This window comes from Gigantopelta aegis, chromosome 10, assembly GCF_016097555.1.
Source record: "Gigantopelta aegis isolate Gae_Host chromosome 10, Gae_host_genome, whole genome shotgun sequence".
NCBI classification, from domain to species: domain Eukaryota; kingdom Metazoa; phylum Mollusca; class Gastropoda; order Neomphalida; family Peltospiridae; genus Gigantopelta; species Gigantopelta aegis.
The window spans coordinates 15515371-15523285 of record NC_054708.1 but is presented as its reverse complement, the minus strand read 5'-3'; the positions used below and the strand labels follow the sequence as shown (position 1 = coordinate 15523285).

General features: G+C 35.2%; 1 long non-coding RNA gene across 1 annotated transcript; it reads left to right on the top strand.

The window, feature by feature from the left end:
- The first annotated feature begins 292 nt into the window (after window positions 1-292).
- LOC121383084 lies at window positions 293-3819 on the top strand. The gene is made up of 4 exons (XR_005959255.1): window positions 293-378; window positions 1480-1549; window positions 2198-2245; window positions 3079-3819. It is a non-coding gene; the product is annotated as an uncharacterized LOC121383084 (long non-coding RNA).
- The last annotated feature ends 4096 nt before the right edge of the window (window positions 3820-7915 follow it).

Sequence of the window (7915 nt, the reverse complement as noted above, 5' to 3'; positions counted from 1 at the left end):
GACCATCTGCACGTTTAAATCGATCGACGCAACAACTGCCGTTTTATTTTGGTCATCTGTGCGAGAGGACGATGCTACTAGAGTAACTGTTCCACTCGTAAGGAAATTCGCTCCCTTGATGACCTCTGTGCCATAGCTGGATATGAATACGTTGACCAATGAAAATCGGATAACGGTTCGTCTCTTGCCGCCTCGCATAACCTACTTTCCGAACTAGCCAATGGAATTCTCCGGGAGTAAAAATATAGCCAATGGGAATGGTGGATTCCCCAATAACATTGGGGAAATCTGTTTACTGTTGTGTTATACATAGCGTCGGTTTGTGCAGCGCGCTCAACTCAGGGCAAGGAACGCTTGTTGAACGGAACGTAACAAAGGGTGAGTAAGGTGCAAATCGTAAAAACAGGGGGAATAATTGCTTTTTTCAGAGATGCAGGTGAGTGCAGCATGTGCAGCACCCAACCTGGAACCAGTTTAGGCCGTGTCACAATTTTTTTCTCATTGACATTTCTATTAAACTGCGATTTCATTTACGCGTAATGTTTCTTCAATACTGAACAACCGCCATTTTCCTTTCCTTGGAATAAAAATAAATGGGAAACTGAGTTTTTAGTCCATACACTGTCTTTATTTATCCTGTCATAAGTTTAATTTTGTCAAGAGTAAGCTTTTGATTGTGTTCACTGGAGTGTATCTTTCTTTAGCTATCATCTGTAACTGGAAGCGTTCAAACTGTCATCAGCTGTTGCCAGTTACCAGTATAACGAGTGTATGTTTAGTAGTAGCCTAGTACATGCAGTGCAAAACTAGTTTGTTCTTGTTTCTTTTTCTAACTTAGAATCTAAGTGGTTGTTGTTAGCCTAATAATAATGAGGCTAATAATCTGCTACGTTCAGTTTGTATTGCTGGTAAAAGATTTATACGTTTCCAGCATTACGAATTTGAATTAAAGATCGTTTAAAAAAAAAGAAGTAAAAAACCGCCAACTTCTTAATAACGTTTACAGTATACAGATGTAATGTTTTTCTTACAGGCCTATGCTTTTTACAGTATGTGCTGTATACAGACAATGTCACGTTAATTTAACGAAATGACATGCCTAATCAAGTGGGTTTTTTATTAACATTACACAGAAATATGTTACATATTGTAGGCCTACATAGGAACTAGCGGAGGGCTGGAGCACAGGTTCCCCATATATATTATTATTATTATTATATATTTTTTATCCTACTTTATTCAGGCCCATAGTAACAATATATGGAGTGGGTGAGGCACAATTTCTTATTGGGGGGTGGGGCATGAGTCATATTTTGACCTTTATTTATAGGGGGAGAAACCCCTTATATTTTCATCTTTATGTGGATTCTTATGGGCCTGATATTTATAAAGATAAAACGTTTGTGTACAATAACCTATAACTGTTGGCCACTCCTTTAATAATGGTATTCTCAATTTGTCAAACATTCTGTTTTTCAGCGTGTCAAGATGGTGGCTAAGAAAGGAGCGAAAAAGGGGGCGGCAGGTGACTCGGGTGCTGCTACAGCAGGTAAACTGCAGTACTGTACCAGGGCTCGAACTTAATACGAGCACTGACTGCAGTTGTCATAGGCGCACAGGCAGATGTTGGCTCGAATTAACCAAAAACAGCTTAATCTGGATAACAATATTATTTATATTAGTATTACTGCCAAACGGCTATATATAGGGTTGTACATACATCACCAAGTACTTTTACCTGAATTACAACTAACATTGTGGATAGAATCATAGAAATAGATGAGACATGGTTTCAAGCAAGCTTATTTTGCCTCAATATCTCTTGTTTTTGCCTGAATTTAAATTGCTGTAGGTTAGGCATTTTACCAATGGTATTTTCTATGCCGCTGAATAGTAATTATTGTCATCGGTTAGAGATTACCTACCGTGGTAATTTTCATCCATGGCTAGTATACCAACATACATTAGCAGATCTTGGAACAAAAATGTTACTTCGCTAATTTTGATGGTACACATAAAACATATTTCGGGGGGGGGGGGGGTGTATAAGTAAATTATGTTTATATAAAATTTTACATGTTTTATTACATTATTGGTTATGTCTTGATATATTATGTTATATTTTTACTTGTCAACAATTAGAAAAGATTGAGAAACAAATATCACATATAAAATGTATATTTTTTGTTATTTTCAGCTAAGGCAAAGACATCCAAAAAGGCAGCAAAAAAGGGGCCAAAGAAGGGTAGGCATTATATTATTGTATCCGTCTGTTTTTAAAATTAATTCTGAAATAAGTGGTTAACTCGGCTTAAATGCAGGCAGTGCTAAATGGCTAGAAAATCACTTGTGAACAATGACCTACCTCTCCTGAAGTTATGTAGGCAGGCAATTGCTATCAGTGTCAAAAATCTAAATAATTTTTAGTAAAATAAATTGGCAAACCATAATTACTGTCGCAGGGCTATTTTTATATAATTTTAGTGTGTTGTAATTCATGCTCAGCCATTCGCCAATTGCAAATTATAAAAGCTGGTGAATTTTATTTTAATTTTGCGGGAAAAAATTAATGTACTTATTGATGGATTTTTTAAAAGTTTAATAGATTATTTGGCAAAATTTTCTACTCACCCAGAGCTAGTCCAGCAACAGAAGTGAGATAACACTAAGTCTAAAGTAAAATATTGATTGTTCTTAGTTACCTTGCCAACCTTAATAAAAAAAAATTGTACGTACACCGTCGTGTCAAAATACAAATAAAATGTTTTTACTACCTACCCTGAAAAATTACCTTTATTTTGGAATAGTATAGAAGATGATTTAAAAGATAATTTCTCATTTTCAAATGGTTATCACTTTATGAACTAGAATGTTGACAAATGTTAGGTGATCTTGGCCCCATTTTTCGAAGAGATCAACTTAAGTACATAACTACCGTATGCATTTAAGGTGATCTTAGTGCAAAGATCACTTCATAAATCAGGGCCATGATGAATTAATCCATTTGTATTAAATAGCATAGTTATTTTTTTCCTTTTGATATATATCAGAATTATATAATTTTGTTTGTTTTTTCAGGTGGAGTTAAAAAGAGGACAACCAAGAAAGCAAAGAAGGGTGGAAAGAAGAAGTAATTTATTATTGTTCCACGAGCAATATGGTGGGGACGTACATTTCACGACATGGTGTACAGATTGCAGACAGCAGTGACGACTTCCCAACTCTGCCAATAATCTCCATCAAGCAAACCTAGACAGAGACACATAGATCTAAGCAATTGTTTCGATTTGTGTTTTAATTCATATTTAAAATTTTATACTCATAATTTTATTGGTATACATTTCACACCCATTTTTAATTAGCAATTTTATTTTAAATATATATTTTTGTTTCCCTTCATTATTGTCTGTACCAGTAAAGATATTAGTTTTTAAAATTTTTAGTGCTCATGTTCCTTGGACTCGCATGCAATTCTGGTTAACCTTTTTAAAAACATCTCATCTTGTCACAGTATTGGAGATTTTTGTTTCCATGGACACCAGGACATTCGTGTCATCACACGGGGCGAATCCAAGCCAGGTTTTTGCCACCACAGGGTGTGAAACAGAATGCACAGATACAAATTTTCTCTCTCTCTCTCTCTCTCCAACAGCGTCATGGTGTGTTTGTGTGTGTTCACGTCTGGCATGGCGCGCAGGTCACCAAGGTTTAAACCATGTCATGTGTTAGAAGTACGGAGACCCCATATTCACGTGCGTGTTCATCCAGATCATGTTGTTAGTCTCACTTATCATTTGTAAAATAAAACATTTAACATTTTACTTTGTTCGTTTTCTCTTTTGAATTTCTTCTCATTCCAGCCAGTGCACCACAACTGGTGTATCAAAGGCCGTGGTATGTGTTATCCTGTCTGGGATGGTGCATATAAAAAAATCTTTTGATGGTAATTGAGAAGAGTAGCCCATGAAGTGGCAACAGTGGGTTTCCTCTCAATATCTGGTCCGTAACCATGTCTGACGCCATATAGCCGTAAATAAAATGTGTTGAGTGCATCGTTAAATATAACATTTCTATTTCATTCTTTTGAAATTACTGACTGATATTTTTCACCAACAACAGGCTGTCCAGTGATCCTACTTTTTAGTTTGTCTTATTTTTCCTACTTGTTCTTCAAAATACCTAGTTTTTCCTGCTCTTTTGTTTCAAAATGCTGTTAAAGTGTGCATATTGCTTGTGCTATTATAAAAGTCGACAGTTATGGGTTTATTTATTTTTCTGCAGTAAGGTATATCACCAAATTTGTGGAAATATATAATAACATTAAATTTACGATGTAAGATGAAATTTTATTTCTGTCACTCAAATGTTACTTTTGCCATGTCTAAAGTATTGGACTTTATTTACTCTGGCCGTTGCACAACTGTAGGAGGAATATATACATAATATTTCTATAAACACGTGACAGATGAAAGAAATACAAAAGTTAAATTACAATGATTGTGAATTAATTGCTATGAACATTTGCATACAACATAAAGCTGTGAATATTCATAAAAATAAAAATATATAAACTGTTTAGCCGGTAGAACTAGTTAAAATTGTTATTGGTAAATTAATGTTCAATATATATATGTAAAATGTACTTCTGGGGGTTGTGGACGTGAAATATCAAGGATGTTTAAATGCATTCATAATTACTTTTATAAACTTTGCTAAATTCATTAGTGTACTGATTCGTTTGTTTTGCATTAGTTCTTTGAATTTATAAGTACTTGGTCTAGTATAGTAATAAGGATGTAAAAATTGAGTCCTAGAATTACTAAAAAAAAGTGGCAAATGAAAAGAGAAACTCGTCACCAATTTCACTTTCATTGCACAGGGTACAAATTCTGTCTTCTAATGAAATATTATTCCAGCGTCCTGTTTCTACCGGTAAATAATGATTTGATGTTCTGAATTTTAAGAGTGGTTTCCACAGTTTTTCTGGAAGTATATTGATGTATTTTTCTAAAATTAGTTGTTCCTTATATAATTGGTAGGTTTTGCCTCTCGAAGATAATATGTTACTTCTCCATGTTTGTGAATATTGATCAGTTTGTCTTTGTTTAATTTGTTGCGAGAGACAATTAACTGATCTGAAAGTATGAGCTACCCAGACATTACCCATTCCCAAGTTTTCCAAAATGTTTTTAATAGTAATGACCCATTTATATTCTGTTCCGTTAACAATATAGTCATTTAGCATTAATTTATACAATAACATCGAAAATTTTGACTGCTTTCCTGATAAAAGCCTTGCCCAGTAACATACCATTCTTCTATAAATTATTAATTCAATAGAAAGTCTCCCTAGCTCTCCAAAGAGCATAAAAAATGGTGTTGCTTTCTTAATAGGTAAAATATGTCTTAAAAAAAGTATTTGTACGGAATTAAATATATCAATTTTCTCATGTCTCCAGACTTCACATCCGTATAACAAGATTGGAAGGACTTGAATCAAACATTTTTAATTTACATTCGTTTGATAAATGATAATCTTTGGCTTTTGATAATACAAAATACATGGCCTTAGCTTGTTGGCTGAGCTTAGTTTTAGTAATACGGAAGTTATTTAATTTAGTAAAGATAATTCCAAGATATCAAGCCCGTAGCCAGGGGGGTTCGTAGGGTTCGAACGAACCACCCTTTTTCTGAAGTGCCCTTTCAAACTAGGCTAGAGCTCCCCACCGGGGGCCCTAGGCAGCCCCCAGCCAAGTGTTGCTCGCTACGCTCGCAGGTGCCCTTTTAATACCAAAAAGAACCCCCCTTCAAAAATCCTGGCTACGGGCTTGGATATTTATATTCTTTTACGTTTTCTAGAACAGTGTTTCCGATCTTGAAAGTATGTTTATAATCTCTAGTGGTTCCTTTAAAAATTAATATTTTCGTTTTGCTACAGTTTATTTTAAATTTCCATTTTAAAGAATATTGATAAAATATATTTAAGGTGTGTTGTAAGTCGTTTGCGGAGGTTGATAAAAGTGCGGTATCGTCTGCATATAACAAACAAAATATGTACAATATCTAATGGTGAATTTTGATTATCGGACATAGGGGCAACTCCTTGACATCCATGGTTAGTTAAGTAATCTTCCATATCGTTTAAATACAGCGAAAATAAAATTGGGGATAAATTTTCACCTTGACGGATGCCGATATTGCATGGGAATAAAGCCGATTGTTTATTATTTATAAGAATAAGTGATTTTAGGCCTTGGTACTTTTCGTAGATAATTCGAAAGAATTTACCGTTGATATTATTTTGCAGAAGTTTATGCCAAAGTAGCGTTCTGGGTACCATATCAAATGCCTTCTCAAAATCAACAAAATCACTACTATATTGAGCCAGTGCATGGGTTTAGTTAATAGTCTCCTACCAGTCCAACTGGAGGGAACTATAGGTTTCATCTGTAACACGTATAGTTTAGTTTTTTTGTTTTTTTTCACAATGCCTTGAGACATTGAGCTGAAATTTTTGTGTACAGCTTTATCACGTTTGACTTTCATAGCGATTTTGATAGAGTTATGACCTTGAACTTTGGAGATTCTAAAATTTGTTTTCCAGACTTGCAATGCCTTAAGATCTGAAATTTTATGTATAATGTTTTCAGGTTCAGTTACAGATCATGTTTACCTTTCATAGTACGTACTGTTTCGGTCCTACTTTTTAAATATTTTCATTCCTACTTTTGTCCGTTCCAGCCAGTGCTCCACAACTGGTGTAACAAAGGTCGTGGTATGAACTATCCCGTCTGTGGGATGTTGCATATAAAAAATCCTTTGCTGCTAATCGAAAAGAGTAGCCCACGAAGTGGCGACAGCGGGTTTCCTCATTATCTGTGTAGTCCTTAACCATATGTCTGATGCCATATAACCGTAAATAAAATGTGTTGAGTGTGTCGTTACAAGAAACATTTCCTTCCTACTTTGTCCTACTTATTCATAAGGGTGTGCTGGACAGTCTGAGACAACATGCAGGGCTCACCAGAGATTTATTTAAGCATTCTATGGGTCCGAACATAGGCCCCTTCCCAAAAGAAAATGGTTCTGAAAATACCCAGTTTCTGTACTAAAAATTCCCCATATACATTTATATATTTAATTATATCCGTTCTAATTAATTTAATTTAACAGTGGTGTACTGCATCATTTAGTGGCCAGAAAACCTATCCCAAGTAGGCCTACGATTTACTCGCACTAATTTTCCCAATCTCATCCAATATATTCCTGATCACACTGGAATATATTTTGGTTTAGCACGACTCGCACTGGAATGATATGCAGAGGATTTCCTTGAAAAATTATTAAAATGTGGATAATTTAAGGAATATTTTATTAGCTAAAGACTAAGTGTTGTAGCCACTTTGTTTAAAATTTGCAACTGGCTGATCAGACAATGGACTACTGATCATGGTGAATCGTGTTACTGTTTTGTTTAAAATTTGCAATTGGCAGATTTGACAATGAACAGGGTGATTACTAAACAAGGTAAATTGCGTTAATTATGCTTTAATAAAGCTCGGAAATAGTGGCCTACTAAAATAAAATAAAACCCAGCCCATTATTTATACGTGTCGGGTGAAACAGAAATCACCTGCTACAACGACGCAATGAATCGCAGGTCTACAATGATCTCATGACTGCTATTTAGCTCGTGATTCTGGTCTATTTTAATACCGTATCATGTGCGTAGGAAGGTGCCAAAAAGTGGGTGGGTGGGAGCACACACATATATATATAAATACATGTATAAATATATATATTTTTTAAAACATCGCTCTCCTCCCGTCGTCCCCCCCCCCCCCCCCAACCCCCACCGCTTCTTACGCCAGTGCGTATGATCTAAAATACATCTCGGAGGTCCCAAACGTTGCAC